Here is a 23,517-nt window from a genome sequence, read left to right on the forward strand (position 1 = left end):
GCAGTAATGGGTGGAGGGCAGCCTTCGGCAGTAATGGCCAGCATCTAGGTCTCCGCCAGTGTCTGTCAGCTTCTCAAAGCAAACACGCTGAGGTCACCATACTCGACCTTCCATCTCAACTAGAGCTGACCTTTAATGATGCACCAACTCTCAAATTTTTCACTTCACCATGACCTTGTTTGCCTGGGATTGATGGAGAAGCCACCACGAGTCAGACAGTACAAGTTTCTGGGCATCCAAGAAGGTGGAGCCTGATAAAAAAAACGCTCCTGTCTTCCATGACCTTCTAGGCTAACAGGTATGAGGGCATTTATAAAGGTCACAAAAATACATTCCTGGTATCAAGTCTTGTTGGAAGCCTTACAGTGGAGGCTCAGGGCCATCTGAAGAACTTGATGGAGGTGGGGTCTTCTCTAAAGAGGTTTTACTCTACCTAGACCTGAAATAGTCCTTGGAGCTTGGTTCCTGGGGATAGAGGAGGCACACATTTGCCAGCTTTCCTACATCGCAGTGTCCTGTGGCTCAATCCAGAGACTTCGGGACGTCCCTAGGTGTTCCTGAGCAATGATGGACCCTTTTCTCCTAGGGGTTTGTTGCACAGTCAACTGCAGCTGCCTTCCTGGGGTGAAAGCTACATCTCCCTCAGCCTAACGGAGCAGGGTTGCTTGGCAACCTCTCTCTCTCTCTCTCTCTCTCTCTCTCTCTCTCTCTCCTTTTGAATCTCCTCATAGACTGATTTTCATTCAAGGTATCAGATAGGTCATGTGGGCAAGAGTTAGGGAGACCATGGTACTGATGAAGCAAGATTCCCACAGATGTGCTGGCAACTTCCTGTTCTCTCGGGGCCTCTGGAGTCTCCTGCTGCACAGCTATAATGGACAGATGGGGCTGTAAAGGGACTTCTGGGATATATGCCTCTGGTGTAGAGACACGTGGAAGATGGGGTCCCTCTAAGATAATGAAGACTTCTACCCAAAAGGTCTACACCATCCCGTCTGTTTTCCCTCTCTCCACGTGCAGCTACACCTGGCTGGAAAATATGGCTGACAGAGGTTGAAACCCGTCCCTTCCAGACCAGTGAGTTCTGGTTGATAACAGAATAAAGGTTAAAGAGTAAATCAGCGACAAGCCTCTGCCCCTCGCTCAAGCCACATTCTCAAAGCCAAGTTCCCTCCCACTTAACCTGTGTCTAAGATCCTGCCCATGTTTCTCCCTGCCCCTCATAGTCTGGATTTTCTCTTATCCATGGGTTCCTTTTCCTTCCACTTATCCCTAGCTAAGGACCCTTTCCTAGGCCAACTTCTCCTCACCCTCCCTGGCCCCACCCATTCCCATCCTCTCCCTATTTTTTTGCCCCAATCTGGCTTTCTGAAACCATTTTCTATTCCATTCCATTAATTTAACTCCTGGTGAGGACCCACCAGGCTAAATTTCATGGCTGACTAATGGGTTTAGACCTGGAATTTTAAAAGCATCGCTCCGGAAGACCTATGATGTCACATGCACAACGCTGCCATTCAGCCCACTGTCTCCAGCACAGTAAGTCCCAGAAGAGCCGTGTGTGGGTCTTAGAGCGGTGATGGAGAACCTGCAGACATACAAACCCAGAGTGGGGAACACAGCCAGGCCAGCCACCACCAGTGCAATGGAGCCTACTGAGGAGAAGGGGGAGGGGGAGGGAGGGAGCTCACTTGGGGCACTAGCAGCCAGGATGAACCTGGCAGGGTCCTACAGGCTAAGGTGAGGTATCCAGCAATGGCGAGCATTAAAGGATGCTCGGAGAGCATGAGATGGGATGTTTTTCCTTCTAGGAACATGATACTCTTCAGCAAGGAGAATGTAACGAGCAGAGAGTATTTCAGACTATGGGAGCACCCACTGCTGCTGAGGATGGCTAAGCTGCGTATGGGTGGGGGGGTGGGGGGGGTGGGGGGCTGCAACTCTAATCGATAATAAACACCCCAGACTTCTGACATACTATGTCTGAATGAAGTGCCACATCAGGTCAGGTGACAGGGCTCAACCAGTTGGGGACATGTTACTTAGAACCGACTCACAAAAACCAGGAGGACTTGTAGGCAACTGCACCAGATGCCCACACTGAGAGCAGGTGTGGAACCAGGCCCACCCGGCTGTTCTTCAGCTCACATGCCACACGGGCAGTGGGTCCTGCCCACATTCCAGAGGAATGAAGAGGTATGAGAGAAAACTCTCGGTGTGTGCTTCCTGCATAGGAAAGAGCTGTGGCCATAAAGTAACGCCACAAACCTGACCTTTCAAAGTGCCAAAGAGTAAATGAATTGCCTTCGTACATCTGCAGTGAAATTCTGTCTTTGCGTTCTTTCTGCAACCTCCTAGAATATGGCTGGGATCCATTTAAGCACAGGAAGAGAAAGTTCATAGAAAACTCTTTGCCTCTCCCCAGTAGGCAGGCCCTAGGGAAGTGGAACTATGCCCACATCTCACTGTCCTGTTCCACCAAGACGGAGACCTCCTAAGAAGTACTGACCAAAACCAATCATATCACTTTACAAGCGAGAAAATTGTGACTGGGGGAGATGGAGTAACTTGGCCAAATGCTCATGGTCACAGTCCAAGCCAATAAGTCAGTAGCAAAGGTGGCCTCTAGCACCAGGGGAGAGAGGCAATGGGGTATAAATGGTGAAAGGCTCTGCCTCCTCGGAAACTTGATCCCAGGAGAGATCTTATGTTCAAGAATTCTGTGTTTTCACGGAGTTTTGGCCAGCCAAGACCACAAGGCTTCTTGGCTATGACATAGTGGAGGCCATTTGTGATGGGGTCTCAATCTCGCTGTCACATGTGAAACTCTGTAGGAATTGATAGTGAGTTTTATGTCACTCTGCTTGATTGCTGTGTGTGACCTTAGATGCTATAGCTTAAGGACAAACAGGAAAGAGAAGTGGGCCCCTGGCTGTGTGAGAGCGCAGATTCAGGAGAAAATGAATCCTGATGTTCTCACGGGTATCCAAGGTAACACTGCAAGGACGTTTAGAAAGTTTAGCGGTCTCACTGGCCAGCATGCTGACTCCAGGTGGCAGCATCTGAAAGCAGATGGCTTCTCTCTGGGGCTGGTGCCAGGCTGGCGTTGCACAGGAGTCCCCACAGCTGACGACGGTCCCTCCCTTGGTTTGCTGTCTCACTCAGAGTACAAGCTGAGAACTCTGGCTGCCTCGCTCCTCTTTGGCATCTCCGTCCTTCCACCCCGAGACTTCGTCATCCACCAAACCCAGTGCATCCCTCTGTGTCCTCTGCCCTCTCTCCTCCCTACGGAGCCCTTCCTGCCTCCTCTTCCTTCTACACGGCTCGCTTTCCAGCTCCCCCGAGTGGCTCTTTGCCCCACCTGTTGGGACAGGCGTTTATCTTGTTCATGTTCTCCTTCCTCCTGTAGAACACACAGCCCACTGTGACTCCAGCCAGCTGCTTCTCCGCTGTGCCTGCGACACTCAGGAGAGAGTCTCCCATGAACCGGATGCTTAGCAAACAGGTAACAAATGAGTGACGGATGTGAGACAACGGAGCAGTCACATCTCGGTGGGATGGCACGAGACGGGGCAGACCAGCCGATGATGGTTGCGGGGTAGTGCTGCAAAGCCACCAACCACGATGCTGCTAACAGGGTGGGGTGGGGAGGCGTGTGGGCCACAAACTGCGGAAGTCAGGAAACAGGGTCCAAGAGTGAACAGGGAGGTGACATGTTTGCATCCCTGCTCTTTCCCTGATACACAGGTGGGAATGTTTTGATTTCTCACCAGAGAGCCAAACTGCCACAAAACAAATTGATGACAGACCTTTTTTCTGGAAGATTCTCAAGGCAACCAGTGCACACGTGTATCCAAGAGCACCAGCCTACCAGCAACACTTCGAAACAAAACCAGTATTTACAAATTTCTCTTAATACCATTTTTCTCAATATTTGTCATATTGATTAAAAGGTAAAAAAATGACTGCTTAACAATATGGGGCAGTAGTTAGCGTAACTAATATAGTCAACTAAAAGATCCATAGCATAATAAATACCTCTTAGACATTTAACCCTATCACACTCTTTGGGTTTACGTAAGTATACACTCACCCTTACCCCAGTGTGGGGCCGCCTTGCACGAGAGGCCTGGAGTATTTCTCCCTTGGATTTAATGTCCTTGACCAAAGGGGGACTATTTTGGAAATGGCTTGCCTGCTTATGGACAGACTAGCAGCCTAGGCTGACGGCCCTTAAGCCAGCCTTGATTGAATTCATCCAATCATCTTGAAGGTCACTAGAACTGGCCCTACTGACCTCCATAATGGCACTCACCAGTTCCCAGGCTGTGCAATATCCTGTCAGGTAGATGAAGATCTAGTTGAGAGAAATTATCTCCTGTCATCCAATGGGCATACAAAGCCTTCTCTTCAGCCTCCCTAGCCTCTTCATCACCTTAATAATCTGTAACTTCATGTCTTTCTATTATACTCAATTTTCCTGGAAGTAGGCATTTGTATTCCTGGAAGTATGTCTTCTCAACATCCAAGGTCAACGTTGCAGGTCCTATCGTGACCATTATATATTCAAATTGGGTGAGCGGTCAAGCAACATCAGAGATAAGTTGATTGGTCCTTCAGGTCATAGTTTTTATATTTTAGACAAGGAGCCCTTTGTCTGGAAGGTGGCTCTTGAGTTCCACCAAGCCAGGGGCTAATGTGGCAAGGCAGCCGTTCTGCTTGCTGATGTCATTCTACAGATATTACATCATTGCTTCGAGTGAGTCAGGTCTATGGAAGGTTGTGTCTGGCCTGTTGACAGACTCTGTGTCTTTAGCTTGGTGATCATGGAGGACTCCTCTGAGGAGAGTACTCCAAGGTACATTTTCACAGGTTGGCCTAACTGTGGTGTCATCTCTAAAGGCCCAAACATGAGGTAAAATATGGGAATTCAAGTTTGCCTATGAGGATGTCCTTGGTGATGCATGTGGGGAGACAGGATTCTGCCTCATCGGGAGAAGGCAATAAATACATGGTGTGTTTGATAAATGGACTTAGTTGGAAATTGAACTGAGCACTAGGAGGTTTTTCTTAATGTTCTTCTTAACAGTATCTTTTTAGACATCTAATTGCTTCTGAAAAGGAGGTGACTCTTCAGTGCCTGATAAAGCGATGCCTTCTCATTTCCCTGCTACCAACACACTAGAAACTCATGTGACTACCCTCTGCCCCCAAGTTATATGGATACAAATCTAACTCATATTTAGAGTGTCATTCTCTACAAAGTCAAAAAGAAAGGATTCCAGTTGGAATTGAGCACAGAAAGGTTTGAACTGTGGCTCAGATCAACCCCATCTATTCTGATTTGGGTTTCAGCATCTGAGAAATGGGCATCCTACCATTCACCTTGCAAGGATATTCTCAGAATATTATAAATGTTCTCAGAATTGGTACAGCTATGTCAAAATGGTCTATAAAGTAATGGCTAATAATCTCTGTTTTCTCAGTTACTGAAACAAAACAAAACAAAAAAAATACCATATCTAATCATTATGTCTATAGTATGTTATGAAAAGGATTTTCAAGGATTACAATGCTAAAATATTCTTGAAGATTTAGAAACTCAAACTAGCAACATAAGGCATCAACATGTACTCAAAAGAGTGCTGTGTTAAAAACTAGTTTATTCTGTCATGGAGAGCATGAAAATACATATGAAGTCTTTACCAAGCCTTTGATAAAGAACAGGCAGTGTATAAACATGCTGTGAAGAGACTGAGTGTCTCAGGTCACATCATTCAAAACAAGGGCAAAGGATCAGAAGCACCGTCCTCTCCCCAAGCATGTATATGCATGTGGGTGGGCCTCGTTATTAACAGACTTCACAGCTGTAACTATACCTGCTCAGTACGGCTTCCTTACAGACCTCACAGTGGTATTCAGCACTCCTGATTACGTGGGCTCAGTGGTGGAAAACTTGAATTGTGGTGATATCCATTGTGACTGCCATCCATTTTCTTGACTGAGTTCAGTTTTTGTGCTTTTTATTGGTATGTTTGCTTTGAAGCCTCCAAGCAGAGATGGTGGTGGTGGTGGTGGTGGTGGTGGTGGTGATGGTGGTGGTGGTGGTGGTGGTGGTGGTGGTGGTGGTGGTGATGATGATAATAGTGGTGATAATAGTGATGGTGATGGTGGTAATGGTGATAGCAATAATGATTAGTGATATTGATGGTGACCACCATAACAATGGTGCTAACAATGATGATTAGTGAAAATGATCATTGTATTGACAGCTATGGCAATAGTGAGGATGATGATGATGATGGGATGATGATGGCTAGAGATAGTGACAGTGAGTAATGAGTCTTGGCTATCGTGATAATTATCGAGTGATAGTTGTAGTGATGATGATGTTTTCATAGAGACAGCAATGGTAATAGTGATGACTGCATGCTGCCTGCATGAGTTCAGTGTAGATGAACCAACAAGTCTTCAATGAGGCATCTTGAAACAGAAGCACATTTAAAAAAAAAAAGTGTTCATCAGTGGCTGGCAACACAGAGCTAAAGTGAACGAGAATCTAACCCTGGGTCAATGGCTTAGTGTTGACTCATCTAGTGTTTTCAACATGGATTGACTGTGGCACGTGTGTGCATGCTGACATGTGACCAGTGAGGAGAAACTATAGCACATAGGTGGGGCTGTGTGCTAAAGGAGACATGAGATTCAGTAAGCCTGTAGGAGAAAATCAAGAACTCTCAGGAGGTGCACAGGAGAGCCTGAAAGAACACATGAAGGGTCCACGCAAAGCCACCATCCATGCCTCCAATTCAACAAAAGATGTACCTAAGCCATGCTTCCCCAACCCCACACTGGACACTTCCTGCAGTTCTGTGAGTAGTTTTGCATCTTTCTGTAGCAAGCTCTCAACTCATTAGACTGCTGTGGGTTCCAACAATTTCAAAACTCTGAGTATGTACGCACCACAAACACGTCCATTAACAAAGTTTAAATGCCAGTCTTTTAAGCCATCTACCCCCTCCACACACACACACATACATATACCCATGCTACTTGCAGTACACAGGAAGGGGAGGCTTCCTACTGTCTGTGTTTGGAAGCTGTGTGATTACACAGCTTGTTGTCCCCATAGCAACACATTCTATCGCCTAGGTGACAGTGATCTTATGATGTCACCAATGAGCTAAACTAACTTAGAAACACACAGACATTTCCTTCTGGGTACACCCACCTCTTATGGGTGCCCTCCAAGTCTTCTGGGTCTAGGGTACCAAGTGCTGCTTCATAGAACATCAGGAGGGCATTTCATGACAGGATTTTGTTTGTTTGAGCATCTTTCACTTGAGGGAATTCATCTCCAATCACCCAGATGCCCCTATTTTTCCAACTGACATTTCTCCAGCTCAGAAGAGATACCCAAACAAACAGAAGACAGGTGACCACTGCCCAAAACTGTTAGCAAGATTGTCATACACATGGGCTAAAGGGGTCACTCTAGAAAAAGTTGCTAAGGTCTGGGAAATCATCCCAGGTCAGTTTCTCCTTCCCCAAGCAGTATTCCATCAGCATCAGCAAGTGTTGCTCCTGGCTTCCGACGTACACATCCTAACAAGGCTGCCCTACCATGAACAGAGGTGCTACACTCCAGCGTGGAGGCTGGAAGAGGCAGTTACAGAGAGAGAGTCTGCGAGTGTGTTGAAGAACAGAAGCCTAGAACTGGAAGGGGATGCTCATCATATGAACTTCCCAAATCCCTCTAAGCAACTGGTTTGTTTCAGAGACGACAAATTCTAGAGCACAGGGACACTTGGAGGACAGCGGACTATCCGGCCGCTCCCACAGTGTGGAGCCACAGCCCTGACACAAGCTTTGTTTCCAGCAAAATGAGCATCGTCAAGGTACTTAATAATTAACCCGAGGGGCTTTACAGACAGTGTGGAGCTCCATTATGAAAACATACAATTAACATGTGTCCCAAATCATTTCCTTTTTGCCAAAAGGAGACATACCACCACGCTGTATGTACAACACAAGTGTGGTGACCCAGGCCACTGTGGAGCCTGGCTCATAGAGCCTTGTCCAGGTTGCAGACCCTATATGTGCAAGGCGACCGCCAATGACGACACATGCAGGCCAGCAAAGGGGCCCTTCCCCCTGTAATGTAGCACTTTTGAAAACAAAGGGCTGGAGAGACGGTTTGGTGGTTCAGGGCACTGGCTGCTCTTATAGAGGACCTGGGTTTGGTTTTCCAGGTCCTGTGTGGTGGCTCACAACCATCTGTTCACTCTAGTTCTAGGGTATCTATGCCTTCTTCTGACTTCTGCAGGTACTGCATGCATGTGGTGCACTTAGACACACAAAGGCAAAAAGGCTCATATGCATAAAATAAAAATAAATAAATCATTTTAAAAAGAAGACAAACTGCAGACTAAAATGTTCTAATGATAAAAAAAATAATTTGAGAATAAGACAAACTACAAGAAGTCTGAAAACCATCAGAGCTAGTGTTCTACACAGAGGCCAGAGTGTTGTCATCAGTCACGAGGGCTGGAGAGGAGGGTGGGACAGAAAAATCTTCTGTAATTTTTCATGGTTCAGCCTACGGTTTCTCCAGAGAAACAGAGCACAGGGGACAGGTGTTGACCGCTTCCTCCTGGCATGGGTAGGAGTCCTGCCCCTCTGCCTTACTGCTTCCCACGTGTTGACCTTAGAGGGCACAGCGTGGTGCAGGCCAGGGCAGTGGCAATGCACACACACTGAACCTGAGCCATGAACCCGAGCCACGCCCGTGAGCACTTTCTAGCTTCTTTCCTACTCAGACATCTCAGCGCCGGAGCCAAACACAGATTCAGCTTCTCCATCTTGACCATTAGGGTTTACATTCATTTGGGGGTGATACTTCTTTTCTTTAAAAAAAAAAAAAATACAGTTGTATTAACTCTTTGAGAATTTCATGCAATGTATTTACATCATATTCACACACACACACAGACACAGAGAGAAAGAAAAAGAGAGAGAGAGGGAGAGTTCCTCCTCACTGCTCCCTGTTCCACCCCCTTCCGACTTCACACCCTTTGTTTTTTCAAGAACCACTGAGTCTAGTCTGTGCTGCTCACAGAGTCATGGGTGTGGGGACATCCAGTGAAGCATGGCCAACCTGCCAGGGGCTACTATACTCTTAAAGAAAACTGACCCTCCCTCCCCCAGAAGCCATGAACCCAGAAACCACGTTCTCAGTTATGGGTGGGGGCTCAGGAACTCCTTCCCCCTCCATGTGACAATGTGACAGGTTGATCTTGTGCAGACAGCCATGGCTGCCGGCAGTTCATGAGTGCAGGGGTCACATCATGTCCAGAAGACACTGTTTGCTCTGGTCCTCCCCAATCTCTGGCTCTCACAGTCTTTCTCTCCCCTCTTCCACGATGTTCCCTGAGCCTTGGAGGAGGGCTGTGTGACAGAGACGGCCCATTTGTGGCTGATCTTTCCACGAACACGCTCTTCACTAAGCAGCTGTAAGTTCCTATGCTAAGGGGTAGTATTTTAAAAGTGGAGTTAAAAAATGATTATTCACCAGGAAAGGAATATCCAGTATGAAAGTACTCCCAGCAACACCCAGTCCCCACCCTGCTGTCAGGCCTGGACCCCATGCTCTACAGTGCAAGCAGCAGCAGGCCAAAGGAAACCCCCCCTCGCACATAGTGAATGGCTGTGTTGACATCTCCATGGAAACATGGATTTGGGGAATACATAATGATTCCATCTTACATATTCGTTAAAAAACCTTGTCAGACCTAATGTTGGTTCCTAATTTGCGATCTGTTGATTCAGACACATTCCTATAAAAACCGCAGTGACAAGATCTTCAGGCTCCCTGACCTGGCTCTGAGTTGGATTTCCACAGATCCTGAGCTGCTATAATTAACTGAAAAGGAAGTGTTTGCATCTTGCCAGCCGCTGTGCATGCCAATCCAGCGGCCAACATCAATGACAGAGGAAAAAAAAACCATAGACTCCTTTCGTTTGCCACCTGGCTCCCCTCCGCCAGCTCGTGGTGCATACTAAACTTTCATTTGTATTGATTTGGGTTACCTCGGGGCTCTGGTCTAACAGTGTGAAAATCAGCAAAACAAAGCCCAGGCTGATTCCTTCTCACAAACAATTCTGTCTTCTCTGTGTTGTCCTACAAGTCAAATTTTGATGGACACTGAGAGACGTGGCCAGTCACGTTGTTGTTACCATAAATGGAACACAAGGCACCCTGTCCATGCCCCTCGTCCCTGAGTGGGATCCTTAGTTGGTCCTTCCCTTGGCTGGTTCCTCAGGAGTCAGTATCCTCAGCAGTTGGCAACAGAAGACTAATTATGTCAGCGGAATTTAATACTTCTAAGAAATCTTGGGATCAGGAAGTTTCAGAGTAGGTTAATTCCACACCTCAAAAACATCAGGCCAGCTTTGCTGAAATCCAGATTCCCCCCACCTTGGCAAAACGGGAACAGTAACTGCCAGTTCCATACTCAGACCCAGGCACACATGGGGAAAGGCCATTCCTCCATTCCCGAGCTTCCTTCTAGAGACCCCAGTAGACGTGTCCTGCCTTGGAGGTCAGGGACAAGCCAAGGCCGTGTTGTGCTGTGGCTCCCATTAGGGAGAGAGTGGCCACAGCTGTCTAAGATCCTGGACTAGACGGCATCCATCAACCTGAGGTAAGCAGGAGATGAGAACAGGATGCCGGAACTCAGAGACACCTGTGGAGAAGCACCTGCTCTGCACACCTGGACCAGCCCACAGCTCAGGTCTACGTCTCAAGGGAACGAAGCAATGGGAGCTACAGATCAATATGCTCTCTGTCCTCCTAAAGTGGCTAGAGGGGAATTAAAGAAAACAAAAAACCCAGCCAGGGTTTTCAGCATACACAGGACCCTGGACAAGGTAAAGTCAGATCCAGTCATGGCTCAGATTCCTTCTGTGTGTCCTGACCAATGCTCCCAAGATCACACAGACACATTCTCCAAAGCATCCCTCCTGCCAGGTCCCAAGAACATCACACACCCATTCCCATTGTGGGATGGTTGCTCAGGACACAAGGACTCAGGCCTGCACACTTATTCTTGGGGTCCCTGTTGTGTCTGTGCACTAGCCAGGGTGTGAGCTTCCTGGCCCCTCCAGTCCCGCAGTGCTCAAGTCTACTCATGTACTGGCTGGTCACCAGTAACTACAGGACAGCCACTACAATGTCAGCAAATACTCCAAAAAGAAAAGTAACCTTGTAACACATTAACTATGTTACCATATAAACTAAATAGCAAACCAAGTAAATCAAAATAGTCAGTGTGGGATTTTAGTGTGGGGTTTCTTTTAATCATGGTGGTCCCACCAGGTGTAGAATTCTCTGGAAAGCTGGTGTGTGTGTGTGTGTGTGTGTGTGTGTGTGTGTGTGTGTGTGTGTGTGTGTATTTTCATAGACTTTATTTTTTAAGCGCTGAATTTATAGCAAATTGAGTGGGAAGTGTAAATTTCCCATATATTTTATGACCTACCCACACATAATGCATTGTTCAATTACTCATAATGTTTGAAAATATGGATAATTTTAAATATAACATACATTTTTCAAGGTTTTTTTTTAAGTAAATAGAATGTTTTGGCTTCTGATCCATTCAGAATACACCTCAAGCCATTTAATTTCTACCAAGTTGGGATTTAATGTTACCTGTACTTAAACAATTATTAAGTAATAACAGAAATTCTGCTTCTCAAACAATAATTATATTATAGCTATGAATTCAAGTGATGTTTACAACTGCTTTTTTTTCATAGAATTGTTCAAATGACAGGTTTTGTACTTGAATGGCTTGCCTTTTGTAAAATAGACGTTACTATTCCATTATATGTGTTTGTGGTGATACAAAAAGCGTATTTGTTTACACTTTTGTGTTTGTGTGATGTGTGGTATTTATATGTGCATGTTTATGGGAGGACACATGCATGCCACAGCATGTGTGTGGCAGTCTAAGGGACAGCCTCTATATGTCAGCCCTTACCTTTCCACTGTGTTTTGAGACAGGGTCTCTGTTGCTACATCAGCGAGGCTGGCTGACCCAGGAGTCTGTCAGTTCTACTGTCCCTGCAGGACACACTGGGAATACAGACACTTGAGCTACTGTGTCCAGCTTGGATGTGGAGTCTGGGGTTCTGAGCTCAGGCCATCAGTCTTGAGTGGCAAGACTTAGCCGTATAACCAGCCCTGTTCACGCTTTTAAGGCAGCCTGGATCTACTCACAGACATGAGAAAGGCCTTTCCAAGCAGCATAGACACACTATTACCCTAGGCGGGAAGCTCTCTCTTGGGGTCCCAGTCTGAACCCCAGGAAGACACACTCCCATTCATTCCTGGCACAGGTGTCTGTAGCCTAATGACCAATGGGGTAGAGCTGTGTGTGCCAGCAAGAACTGGTTCCTACTCAGCCGTGAAGGTGACACTGTGAATCCCACTGTCCCTAGAGGCCTGGTGCGATAGACAGGGTGCACCATTGAGGCCTAAACTTGTGAAGTTCTTAGTAAACGTTGAGGGGTACGGGCAATCCTGGGCTATCCCTAAGTTGCTTATCTAGGTGATGACAAATTGTTGGCACCCTGTGGTTCTGTGACACAGCTGAGTAGTGTATTCACTAAACATGAGGGGAGAGGGGAGGGAGGGAGGATGGGCACACATGGAGGACAGAGGTCACTGTCTAGAGTCATCTTTAACTGCTTTCCACTTTTGGATAGTGTCTCACTGAACCCAAACTTCACAGACTAGGCTAGACCGGCTGGCCACCAAGCTCGGGGACCCTCCTTGTCCAACACTGGGCTCTACAGGTCTACATGGCTGTGACCATATTTCTCATATGGGTTTCGGGGGATAAAACTCGGATACTCAGGCTTGCACAGCAAACATTTTCCTGACTGGGCTATTGTCTTGGTCCTTTCATGATCTTAGAAATACAAACATCCAGGTCCTGTCTTACCTCCATCTCCTTTCCAAAGATGCTGTCTACCCATGACGACATGAGCCATACCATACCATCTTCCAGGGAAGCCCAGCATGCATGGGTTCACCCAGCAGCCACTGGGAGATGGGTGTGCAGACATCAAACTCCCTGTGTGACCTACCAAACTGCAGTACTCAGGTCCATGCCCACTGGGCCAGCCTTGCCACCTGGCTACTAAAAGCAAGACATGTGTGGCTCCCCACAGGCAGGCCTTTCCTTTATCAGCCCATTCTTTCCATTCTCCAGCCAGGGATCGCAAACAGTTTCTGTAAATACCAAGCAAGGAAAGCAGTCAGGCTCGGTGGCCACGTAGCCTGCCTCACCTGCTTCCTGGCCCTTCCCATGCTCCCTCTCCTGCTTGCCGTCTGTTGAGAACGGAAGACCCAGCGTAGCTTGTGGGCTGCACCCACACGGGTGCTGGGGGCCGTGTGGGTGCTGGGGGCCGGTCTCAGTTTGCCAACCTAGGCAAACCTCAGTGGGCTTCCATAGCCCTGTTTAAGGAGCAGTCCTTCTTCACTGTCACCTTCTCAGCTTTCCCTGGACTTCACTGTGCCCGGGAAAGCAGAGACCGTGGCCAAGGCTCCCACAAAAGCCTGGCTGAAGCCCAAGATGCCCTGACACGGCAGACAGCACCGTATTAAGGAAGGCGTGGCATGGACGGTCCTCTGGATTCCTTGAGGTCTCGTGTGTCTTCAGAAAGTCTCTGCCACCCTTCAACACTCCAATAACCTAGGGTTGTCAGCAAGCTTCCGCTTGTAAATAAAATCCATTGCTGTGGTTGACATATTGTGCACCCCAATAAACTTATCTGGGGGTCAGAGAACAGAACAGCCACTATGTTAAACATAGGTTTAGACAGTGGCAGCACATGCCTTTAATCCTAGCATTCAGGAGGCAGAGATCTGTCTGGATCTCTGTGAGTTCAAAGCCACACTGGAAACAGCCAGGCATGGTGACTCACGCCTTTAATCCCAGGAAGTGATGGCAGGAAGCAGAAAGGTATATAAGGTGTGAGGGCCAGGAAGTAGAATCTTGTTAAGCTTTTAGGCTTTTAGCAGCAGTTCAGCTGAGATCATTTGGATGAGGACACAGAGGCCTCCAGTCTGAGGAAACAGGATCAGCTGAGGAGTTGGTGAGGCGAGGTAGCTGTGGCTTGTTCTGCTTCTCTGATCTTTCAGCATTCACTCCAATACCAGCTCTGGGTTTGTCTTTATTTAATAAGACCTTTGAAGATTTGTGCTACACATTGCCACGTGCCACACAGTGCTGACACAGTGGCAAGGCTGGGCAGTTGTAGTAAGAAACCCCGTGGCCTCCATGGCTAGAATTTCTGCTGGGCCTGCACAGAAAAGATTTGCTGACTCTCCATCGAACTTTAAAGCAGGGCGAGGGACACTGATTTCGTGTGTCATCAACCACGGGGTTTTGCAGGCATTCTTCAATCCCTTGTTTCTTTCAAACACTCTAATACATTATCCGTACATGTGGCACATGGCTGTGTGCAGAAAGGAATGTGCTGTAGTGAAAGGACCCTTGTCTTTAACAGTGAGGTGTCCATCTTCAATCCTAGTATACACACATTAAATCACGATCAAAGTGCTTACCTTTACACACACACACACACACACACACACACACACACACACAAAGCCATCACATCACACATAGATATACTACATGACATACACCCTTGAAGAAGTTGTCTTTGATGTTTTTTTCCCATGCAAGTTAGACTCTCAACCAGAGTAGGGCCCAAGGAGAGTGTGGCAGGAAGTCACCCAGTTTGAGCAAACCACCTCTTCCTGCCTGGCCAGATGCACTCACGACACCAGAACTGGAGGCCATGTGTCACTTTTCCTGGGAAAACGCCTCTAATTTTGATTTCTCCCAGCACACTGGCACCACCTCCTCAACTTCCAAAGGCAAACGTGGTGTTTCAATGGAAAAGCCCCACAGGAACGTTTAGCCCTTAAACACTAGAGTCTGTAGTTCATTTGGAAATCCTGACTGCTAGACTGGCCATGCCTCAAGTTCACGCTCTCCTTGCGTGTCCCTGAGTGGACAACAGGGAGAGAAAGCCTGGTATCAAGACTGCAGCACCCACTGGAGAAAAAACAGACCGTGATCAGATTGCCACCCAATGCCAGAGGGAGCAGCTCCCTGATCCCCACATTTCCTGGGTCACAGCAAAGGGTTTTTTTTTTTAATAATTTACTTATTTTTATTTTATATGCACTGGTGTTTTGCCTACATGTATGCCTGTGTGCGAGTGAGGATCCCCTGGAACCTGAGCTATAGACAGGTGTGAGCTGCCATGTGGGTGCTGGGAATTGAACCCAGGTCCTCTGGAGGAGCAGCCAAAGCTCTTAACCACTGAGCCATCTCTCCAGTCCCCACAGCAAAAGTACTTTAGCTGCAGCTCTTCGGGGGAGAATTCCCCTTCCTGTTGAGGACTTGGACTCGGCAGTAGACAAGATTTCACTTGCTATAGAAACCTGTTGGATGGCTGCTTCTCGAGGAGCAGGAAGGGTTAGGACAGAAACAAACGTCCTGAAAGTCTGTGAGGACCCTCAGGAAGCCACCACTACATCTGACCACCGGAAGTCCGCCCTTGGATGACTATGCCGGTGTCAGCGAGCACAGACTTTACAGGGCTAGTAGAAACAGCCCCAGTGCCGGCAATGGTGGACCAGTCCAAGTGTTTAGAACTGTATTTTAAAATAACATCAACAAAACCATACACATACACAAAAAAAAAATTTTAAAAACTCACAGAACTATTGTAACTCCGATAGGCATCCCTACACCCACACACATACTAGCAAAACACATTATATGCACATACGAAATTCTCAAAATTCTCAAAAAAAAAAAAAAAACCCCAACCTATCCCTATTCTACTCACATGAAAAACTAACAGAAATAAAATTCAAAAGGCAGTTTACAAACAGTGATTATGCTACAATATTACAGATAGTAGCTACACTATAATATTACAAATAGTAGCGCAGCTACAATATTACTATTAACAATAACAACGCTGCAGTATTACAAATAGTAACCACACTACAATATTACTTTCTCAAAAATATAACTGCACAGATGACTAGGGCAGAGGCTTACAGGGTACGCTGTAAGTATTCGCTGAGCTGTGGGAGGACTCCCATTTATGCTTGTGTTTTCTCATTTTCCCTTTTGTAAGTACTAACTTAAAAGAGAACAACATATTTTAAGTTACATTTCATTATTCATAATTACAGGTACTTATATATGTATATAATTATAGAATGTGTATTTATAATATAATTTTCATAGTAAGTTATATAAACGTATTTACTATTCATGCATAGCACATTTATGTAATAGAAAGATACCTCATATACATTTGTATTAGTCAAGATTCTCTGGAGAACAGCACCAACTGTGTGTGTGTGTGTGTGTGTGTGTGTGTGTGTGTGTGTGTGTGTGTGTTTTGCTGTATTGGTTTACATGATTGGAGGCTCAGCATTCCCGTGACAGCTGTCTACACACTGGAGACCCAGAAACCCCAGTAGTTATTCAAGTGCTTCTGTCAGGGGAGGAGATTGGCAAACACACAGGGTGTAAAGGACCCATTCACTGACCAGCCTGGACTTGCTAACCACAGGCAATGACTCACTCAATCAGGACTGGGAGGACAACAGGGAACGGAGTGGTGCAACTGAGGCACACAGCAGCCATTGGTGGGAACACAGTTGGTCCACAGGCTGATAGTTGCAGGCCTTCGATAAGCCTGTTAGACAAACGATAGTTCGTCAGCAGTAGTTCAAACAATAGTCGCTGTTATGACCGTGACTGGCAGAGAAACAAACACCACCACTGATGCCTGACATCCCTGCCCATCGTCCTTGTCGGTGGGTTGATCTAGCAGTGGAAAGTGCTAGCAATGGGTACAATTAAAAGGGGCCCATGAGGCCTCCTCTGATACTGACTGTCTGTCTCTCAGAAGAGCAGAGTCCTCAGAGCTAACGAAGAAGGTTGTTTCTCTTGCCTGGTTGTTCTGGGTAAGTCCTGTGCTTTTCTATGGAATCCAACATTCCCGTGAAGACCCATTAGAAACATTCCAGAAGTATAAGTTCAGCCAGCCTGTTTTCATTGACAGATTGGTTGCCCCCATTCCACAGCCCTCCCATGAACATGGGCACGTGCCTGGAGTTTGGAAGGAAAAAGAATCATAAAGTTAAATATCTCACCTTAGCAGGATCCAATCCCACCAGATGTTGACATATGTATGTGCATGCAGCTTGGATACACATGTTCTTGGCAGCCACCCTGGACCACACTCCTCCAAGGAACTGGTAAGAACAGATACTACACTTGATCTTAGCCGAAAGGCCGATGGCTCAGAGGTTAAGAGCACTGACTGCTCTTCCAGAGGTCCTGAGTTCAATTCCCAGCAACCACATGGTGGCTCACAACCATCTCTAATAAAATCTGGTGCCCTCTTCTGGCGTGCAGGCATACATGCAGACAGAAGGCTGTATACATAATAAATAAATAAATCTTTAAAAAAAGAAAGAAAGAAAGAAAGAAAGAAAGAAAGAAAGAAAGAAAGAAAGAAAGAAAGAAAGAAAGAAAGAAAGAAAGAAAAACTGCTTCAGCACATCAGCAGGAGAACGCCACCTAACATCAAACCAAGGCACTACTACTGCGTGCAGGGGCCGAAGAACTGAGCTATGGAATCAGCCTATGTGTCCACCGCAGACTAATGAATAAATGAACGGGGTATACATACACACAGTGGAGTTTTATTCAGCCATCAAGAACAAAATTATGTCCTTTATAGGAAAATGGGTGGAGCCGAAGTGAAACAAGACAGACTCGACTTGTTTATACTCTTTTATACTCTTTATACTCGATTATACGCTTTCTCTCGTGAGCAGAATATGTCTCCTCCAAAAAGACACAAAAGTGGAACAGGTCCTATTTAAGGAGGAGGAGGAGACCAGAGGGTATGGGAGAGAAGAGAAGAGAAGGTAACTAGGGAAGTGAACATGTTCAAAGTTTTTTATATGTGTATGATGTTTTTTGTAACGACATCTACTCATTTGTACAGCTAATACACTAATGAAATGGTTAAGAAATAAAAATTAAAACAATTGCTACACAGGTTTTTTTTTTAAGTAATGACAGTGTCTTTAGCACAGTAGGAGAAAATTCTGTCTGCATCCTATACAGCACTTAACCACTGCCCAAATCAATCCCCAGACAAGGACAATGGGCAGGGAAGTCAGGCGTCAGCTGTGGTGGTGTTTATTTCTATGCCAGTCACAGTCATAACAGCGACTATTCTTTGAACTGTTATTAGACTTACAGGTCTCATAAATGCTCTGCTATGTCTTAAACATAGGTAGGGCCCCCCCACAAAGATCTGTATGTAAAGAGCTTGGTCCCCAGAATGACACTACTGTAGTGACGCACTGATAATTAGCATGCCCCCTTCAAGGGCAGGAGGAAAGCCCAGCTCAGCCTTTGGGTGCATCTTCAAGTCCTAGCTGTGGCTGCTGTTTATCTCTTCTGAATGAGAGGGTACCGGACCAGGAGGAATCTGCCCTAAACTTAAGAGCACAAGCTCGAGAGATAGCAGTTAGTGTCCAGACTTTAAACAGCCCTTCTCTGTATTCTTTCAAGCTGCTACAACTCACAATAGCTTTTCTTCTGAGTCTTCAAATGGTATGGCTTTTCTCAGCTTCTTAAAGTAATTTCTCATCAGAACTCAGGTTCATACCACACCCAAAATAAATATACATATTAAAAACAATGTTTCCTTGATATGTTTTATGTCACTGAATATTTTTAAAATTTTATTCATTTATATTTTACGTATGAGTGCTCTGCCTACCTGCAAACCAGAAGGCGGCATCAGATCTCTTTATAGATGCTTGTGAGCCACCATGGGGTTGATGGGAACCGAGCTCTGGACCTGTAGAAGAGCAGCCAGTGCTCTTAACTGCTGAGCCATCCCTCCAGCCCCATCACTGAATATTTTATGACTTATAAAAGTATTCAAACCAGGTGCTGGAGAGATGGCTCAGAGGTTAAGAACACTGGCTGTTCTTCCTAGAGGTTCTGAGTTCAATTCCCAGCAACCACATGGTGGCTCACAGCCTCTATAATGAGATCTGGTGCCCTCTTCTGGCATACAGGCAAATGTGCAGACAAAACACTATATATAGTAAATCTAATAAAATGAATCTGTTTTAAAAAGCAAAAAAAAAAAAAAAAGTATTCAAACCAGGTGGTGGTGGCACACGCCTTTAATCCTAGCACTTGGGAGGCAGAGCCAGGCGGATCTCTGTGAGTTTGAAGTCAGCCTGGTCTACAGAGTGAGATCCAGGACAGGCACCAAAGCGACACAGAGAAACCCTGTCTCGAAAAACAGAAAAAAAAAAAAAAAGAAGATAACGTATTCATCAGAAACATGTCCCAACCCAGTAGGACCCAATAAACATTTGTTGAACAAATGAAGTCAACAGGAATACCTGATAACACAACAGTCAGCAGCCACATTGTTGAATAGATGCAGGTGGAGAAGGAGCTGCCATTCACCGTACAGAAATTACCAAGAACAGAAATTCACAGTTTAAAAAAAAAAAAACCATCCCAGTTCTAGAAGTAGGGTGTGAAGATTAGTATTGATTGTCAACTTCACAGGACCTAGAATGGCCTAAGGGACAAACCTCGGGCTTGTTTATGAGGAATTTTCTAGATTGGGTTAACTGAGGTGGAAAGAGTCGATCAAATGTGGTTGATACTATCCCATGGGCTGGGGTCCTGGATCCAATGAAAAGGAGAGACAGTCAGATGAACACCAGCATCCATCTCCTGTGTTTCTAGCCTGTGAATGTCACATGACATCTACTTCACATTCCTGTCACCATGACTTTCCTACCATGATGGGCGACAACCTTGAACCTATGAGTCCAAACGAAACCTTCCTGCTTAAGTTGCTTTCTGGGGCCATTTGTCACAGCAGTGAGAACACCAACGACCATGGGGACTATAAAGGGCCTGTTGTGGATTCTAAGAGCTGCTGGCCAGCCTGGCCCTGCTAATTGTTAAAATTCTTGCTGGCAGAGCTGACTCAGGACTCTGGGAGTGGGTGGAGCTTCGGGAAACCCAACCACAAAGACTTGAAACTGACAGCCACTAACATAGACCTCACAGCACAGAAGGGCCCCTAGGAGTCTCTGTACAGACCCCCGAAGTCAAAGACTGCAGGCAACCTAAATGTGTCACTCATTACCTCCTCAAACAACACAGGGTCCTCTGAGGAAAGAGCCTTGGCATCCAGGAGCAGGACTGTGAGGATGCTGTGATGAAGGCAAAGCCAGAATGCACCGGCAGAGGCCATCGATGCCCATAACAACATGGCTTCCCAATGGCAGCGTGAAGTCCACTGATAATTATGGCACCTCTGAGTAAATGTGGAAATATAGTCAGATCTCTGACCCAAATCCCTTCCTGGTTTCATTAAAACGGTCATTCTTCTTACAGTGCCCTTAATTTACTGGCATGCATTCCTATAAAAACTGCAATAATGCTGACATTGAACGTGAGGCTCAGCTCGGAAGAGTCTCAGTTTCGGAGCTCAAGGCCTGGATGCTCACCAGACAATGGGGCCTCATCCTTGGGTGACCTTACAGGTCCACAGAGGACCCCAGAGAACCCACCTGGTGCTTTTCTCAGTGAGAGGGGCCTGGTATGCTCCAGAACATTGAATCCTGAGCCCCTGGTGCAGGAGTTACTAAAGAAGTAGAAACCAAGAATTGCTGAAGCTTAGACATTAGGAAAACAATTAAAACAAACAGCAAATAAAAATAGAACAGAACAACACACACACACACACACACTTGTCTATAAATGGCCAGGCTGACTGACCTACATATTTGTGTGGAATGGGAAATGAGATTCTGTTTAGAAAAGAGCCACACTGCCCTTGGAGAGGACCTGTGTTCAATTGCCAGCACCCACACCAGGCTGTAACTTCAGTTCCAGGTTCTCTGATATCCTCCAGCTTCTGTAGGCTCCTACACACACACACACACACACACACACACACACACACACACACACACGGTGCACATAAACTCATACAGGCACACAAACATCCACAAGGAAAACTAGAAAAGGTCTTCAGAAGGCTAGCTTTACACACACCACCATATGTTACAGCGATCCAGAATAAACCAACAGAATAAATGAACCAATGGAATAAAAAGCCATGGAAACAGCCAGGTGTGGTGATATACATCTTTAATCCTAGCTTTTGGGGATGGTGGGGGGGAGATAGCAGAAGCAGGTGGATCTCTGTGAGATCCATGCCAGACAAAGAAGGCTACATAGTGAAACCCTATTTAAAAAAAAAAAAAAAAAGGCTGGAAACAAATGTTCATCAAACAAGGAAATGACTGAATAAAGGAGTGTGTCTATACCACAGAATACTACAAAATCAGGTCAAATAATTAATTAGAACCCACAAGTTAACGTAGTGAAATTTCTAGAAATAACTATTCATTGAGCCAGGATACTAAAACTACGCATGATGTTCTTCCCCAAAGGACCCCAGAAAGGTTACCTGTAAAAGGACACAATAACTACACATATGTGCACATCCATGGACATCAGTATCTCTCTCTAAACCCCCTTCTCCGGGGCAGTAGAATGTTCAGACCACGAGACCCGAGTGCTGAGGGATACTCTCTGTGTACGTCTATGCCCATGTACTTACGTCTTCAAGTTAGCAGTATGGGGGCTGACAGTCTACCTCAGGAGAACACTGGGGACAAGCAAGCTGGCTCAGCAAGTGATAGCTCTTGTCACACAAGCCTGACTACCTGAGTTCAGTCCTCAAAGGTGGAAGGAGAGAACCAACTCCTGAAAGTTGTTCTCTGATACATACACGTGCACTATGGCACACACACACCAACACTTGCATGCACACACATAAACATAAACACACACATGTACATGATAATAATAAATAATTAAAAATATTTGGATCAGCTCATCCAGCAAATCTATGTAACTTTATAAGGAAAAAGTTAAAGAGGCAAACGGTCTGAAGCTGGTGTCACTCGGTTTCATCTGGTGATTTTGCTCCCGTCCCTCTCGCTATCCTCATGATCATCCTTGGAGAGGTGTTTGAGAGAAATGGCGTTTCTGTGGGTGCGTTATCCATCGAAGCAGCCTTACGTCACAGCCTGCAGCCTTACATCACAGCCTGCAGCCTTACGTCACAGCCTGCAGCCTTACTTCATAGCCTGCAGCACTGGCTGGTAGCCCAGCTATGCACAACTTCCCTGAGAACCCTATGCCGTGAGTCCTCCCTGAAAAGTCATGGAGAACCAACTATGCCCAAGAATTTTTTTTTTTGCAGCCAATACTTGAACTACTCTAGTTCCATTTGGCCCTGAATCCTTGGAAGCTGAAGAGCCCTGGCATTAAGCGTGTCCTGGGATCCCTAGTTCTGGGCAGTAGAATCAACTAGAAGACTTACGAAGCCACGAAGTCTTCACTGGGGAGCATCCCCCATACTGAGGCAGGTGATCCAGGCACTCGCCACTCAAGAACTATGGTGATATTTTATTTGTGCTGAAATGTGATTTTATTTGTATGTTAATAAATAAAGTTGCCTGGGGGTCAGAGCTAATAGCAAGCCATAGCAGAAGTCTGGCAGTGGTAGCACACGCCCTTAATCTGATCATATGGTAGGCAGAGTCTGTGTGTTCAAGGATACAGCCAGCATGGAGACACACGCCTTTAATCTCAATACCAACCATAGAGACCTGGAGGTCTGTATAGACAGGCAGTGACGAGAAGGTCATGTGGTTGGGTTTACAACCAATGAGAAGGCAGAACAGAAAGTCAATAAAAAGACAGACACACAGGAAGTAGGTCTCTTTCTCAGGGGAAGGATGACAGTGGCAGCAGGTGGTAAGATGGTGGTCTCAGCTTTTGGCTACTGCTCTCTGACCTCTGGGCTTTTAACTCTGCATTGGCTCTGTGTTTCTCATTTAATAAGACCATTCAGAATTACATCTACAAAGTACTATTCAAAACAGCTGAGGAAATAGCTCAGTACAGTGTCTGCCTTTCAAATGTGAAGTCTTGAGTTCAATGCCCAGAGCTCATATGGAAAAAAAAAAAAAAAGCTGGACCTGGCGGCACCTGTTCATGAGGGACTGCTTGTCATTCAGAATATAGACCCGTGCTGTGGTGTCTTAGCTTACTTCTGGTCTTCAGTATCAAGGCTCCAGTTTGCATTAAACTGTGTCTTTGCAGACGGGTTGGCCTGAACGGATATGGAAATGAAATGCTGTATTAAAACACATGCCGTGAAAAATAATCTAGGCGCACTCAGACATCCTGGCAGCCACTCGCCAACTTCCAGGCCAAGCTTGAAGTGTAATTGGGGAAATCCACCCAAACCATTTCACATCGGAAG

The 23,517-nt window shown here is 46.1% G+C and overlaps 1 long non-coding RNA gene across 1 annotated transcript; it reads left to right on the forward strand.

The window, feature by feature from the left end:
* Positions 1–7,177: 7,177 nt before the first annotated feature.
* LOC131918325 (uncharacterized) lies at positions 7,178–20,559 on the forward strand. The gene is made up of 2 exons (XR_009380948.1): positions 7,178–7,898; positions 20,334–20,559. It is a non-coding gene; the product is annotated as an uncharacterized LOC131918325 (long non-coding RNA).
* The last annotated feature ends 2,958 nt before the right edge of the window (positions 20,560–23,517 follow it).

Source organism: Peromyscus eremicus, chromosome 8b (assembly GCF_949786415.1).
Source record: "Peromyscus eremicus chromosome 8b, PerEre_H2_v1, whole genome shotgun sequence".
NCBI lineage: Eukaryota > Metazoa > Chordata > Mammalia > Rodentia > Cricetidae > Peromyscus > Peromyscus eremicus.